General features: G+C 39.1%; 1 non-coding gene across 1 annotated transcript; it reads left to right on the forward strand.

Moving 5' to 3' along the window:
* The first annotated feature begins 1,108 nt into the window (after positions 1-1,108).
* Positions 1,109-1,216, forward strand: LOC112766284 (small nucleolar RNA R71). Its single transcript, XR_003184246.1, has one exon. It is a non-coding gene; the product is annotated as a small nucleolar RNA R71 (small nucleolar RNA).
* The last annotated feature ends 1,528 nt before the right edge of the window (positions 1,217-2,744 follow it).

The following is a 2,744-nucleotide window of genomic DNA, read 5'->3' on the forward strand; positions in this document are numbered from 1 at the left end:
GTCTCTTTTGAGGCAGTTTCTGCCTAGACAAGTCATCCAGTTCTTTGGTGAGCAAAGGGGGTTCATCCTCCCAAGTCTCATTTCCAAATAACTTGTCATTTAGCTTCATGATTGCTCCAAGGTAATTGGCAACTTGCTCCTCAGTGACATACTCATCCTCTTCAGAGGAAGAATACTCATCAGAGCTCATGAATGGCAGAAGTAAGTCCAATGGAATCTCTATGGTCTCAAGTTGAGCCTCAGATTCCCATGGTTCCTCATTGGGGAACTCATTGGAGGTCAGTGGATGCCCAGTGAGGCCTTCCTCAGTGGCGTTCACTGCTTATTCTTCCTCCCAAAATTCGGCCATGTTGATGACCTTGCACTCTCCTTTTGGATTTTCTTCTGTATTGCTTGGAAGAGTACTAGGAGGGAGCTCAGTAATTTTCTTGCTCAGCTGACCCACTTGTCCTTCCAAATTTCTAATGGAGGACCTTGTTTCAGTCATGAAACTTTGAGTGGTTTTGATCAGATCAGAGACCATGGTTGCTAAGTCAGAGGTATTCTGCTTAGAACTCTCTGTCTGTTGCTGAGAAGATGATGGAAAAGGTTTGCTATTGCTAAACCTGTTTCTTCCACCATTATTGTTATTGAAACCTTGTTGAGGTCTCTGTTGGTCCTTCCATGAAAGATTTGGATGATTCCTCCATGAAGGATTGTAGGTGTTTCCATAGGGTTCTCCCATGTAATTCACCTCTTCTATTGAAGGGTTCTCAGGATCATAAGCTTCTTCCTCAGATGAAGCCTCCTTAGTATTGCTTGGTGCATTTTGCATTCCAGACAGACTTTGAGAAATCATATTGACTTGTTGAGTCAATATTTTGTTCTGAGCCAATATGGCATTCAGAGTGTCAATCTCAAGAACCCCTTTCTTCTGACTAGTCCCATTGTTCACAGGATTTCTTTCAGAAGTGTACATGAATTGGTTATTTGCAACCATTTCAATCAGTTCTTGAGCTTCAGTAGGCGTCTTCTTCAGATGAAGAGATCCTCCTGCAGAGCTATCCAGAGACATCTTGGATAGTTCAGAGAGACCATCATAGAAAATACCTATGATGCTCCATTCAGAAAGCATATCAGAAGGACACTTTCTGATTAATTGTTTGTATCTTTCCCAAGCTTCACAGAGGGATTCTCCTTCCTTCTGTCTGAAGGTTTGGACTTCCACTCTAAGCTTACTCAATTTTTGAGGTGGGAAGAACTTTGCCAAGAAGGCATTGACTAGCTTTTCCCAAGAGTCCAGGCTTTCTTTAGGTTGAGAATCCAACCATGTTCTAGCTCTGTCTCTTACAGCAAAAGGGAATAGCATAAGTCTGTAGACCTCAGGGTCAACCCCATTAGTCTTGACAGTGTCACAGATTTGCAAGAACTCAGCTAAAAACTGATGAGGATCTTCCAGTGGAAGTCCATGGAACTTGCAATTCTGTTGCATTAGAGAAACTAATTGAGGCTTGAGCTCAAAGTTGTTTGCTCCAATGGCAGGGATAGAGATGCTTCTCCCATAGAAATCGGGAGTAGGTGCAGTAAAGTCACCCAGCACCTTCCTTGCATTGTTGGCATTGTTGTTTTCGGCTGCCATGTGTTCTTCTTCTTTGGAGAATTCGGTCAGGTCCTCTAAAGAGAGTTGTGCTTTGGCTTCTCTGAGCTTTCTCTTCAAGGTCCTTTCAGGTTCAGGATCAGCCTCAACAAGAATGCCTTTGTCTTTGCTCCTGCTCATATGAGAGAGAAGAGAACAAGGAATGTGGAATCCTCTATGTCACAGTATAGAGATTCCTTGAAGTGTCAGAGGAAAAGAAGAGTAGAAGACAGAAGTAGAAAATTCGAACTTTGTCAGAGGAGATGGAGTTCGAATTTTGCATTAAGGAATAGTGTTAGTCCATAAATAGAAGGATGTGAGAAGAAGGGAAGTGATTTTCGAAAATTAAGTAAAAGATTTTGAAAACATTTTTGAAAAACACTAATTGATTTTCGAAAGTGAAAGTGGAAAAGAAGTCAAGTGATTTTTGAAAAAGATTTTGAAATTAGAAATCAAAAAGATTTGATTGAAAACTATTTTGAAAAAAATGTGGTTAAGAAAATATGATTGGTTTTAAAAGGATGTGATTGAGAAGATATGATTTGAAAAACATTTTAAAAAGATTTGATTTTGAAAATTAAAAACTTGGCTAACAAGAAAAGATATGATTCAAACATTAAACCTTTCTCAACAGAAAAGGCAACATACTTGAAATGTTGAATCAAATCATTAATTGGTAGCAAGTATCTTTGAAAAAAGAAAGAAATTAAATTTGAAAGAGATTTGATTGAAAAGATATGATTTGAAAAAGATTTGATTTTGAAAAACTTTGAAAACTGGAAAAAAATTGCATTGAAAAACAGAATCTTCCCCCTTGTGCCATCCTGGCGTTAAACGCCCAGAATGGTGCACATTCTGGCGTTTAACGCCCAAAACTATACCTTTTTGGGCGTTAAACGCCCAACCAGGTACCCTGGCTGGCGTTTAAACGCCAGTCTGTCCTTCTTCACTGGGCGTTTTGAGCGCCCAGCTTTTTCTGTGCAATTCCTCTGCTGTATGTTCTGAATCTTCAATTCTCTGTATAATTGACTTGAGAAGACACAAATTAAAATATTTTTGGATTTTTAATAATAAGGAAAATTCAAAATGCAACAAAAATCAAATAACAATGCATGCAAGACACCAAACT

This window comes from Arachis hypogaea, chromosome 2 (genome assembly GCF_003086295.3).
Source record: "Arachis hypogaea cultivar Tifrunner chromosome 2, arahy.Tifrunner.gnm2.J5K5, whole genome shotgun sequence".
In the NCBI taxonomy this organism is placed as follows: Eukaryota; Viridiplantae; Streptophyta; class Magnoliopsida; order Fabales; family Fabaceae; genus Arachis; species Arachis hypogaea.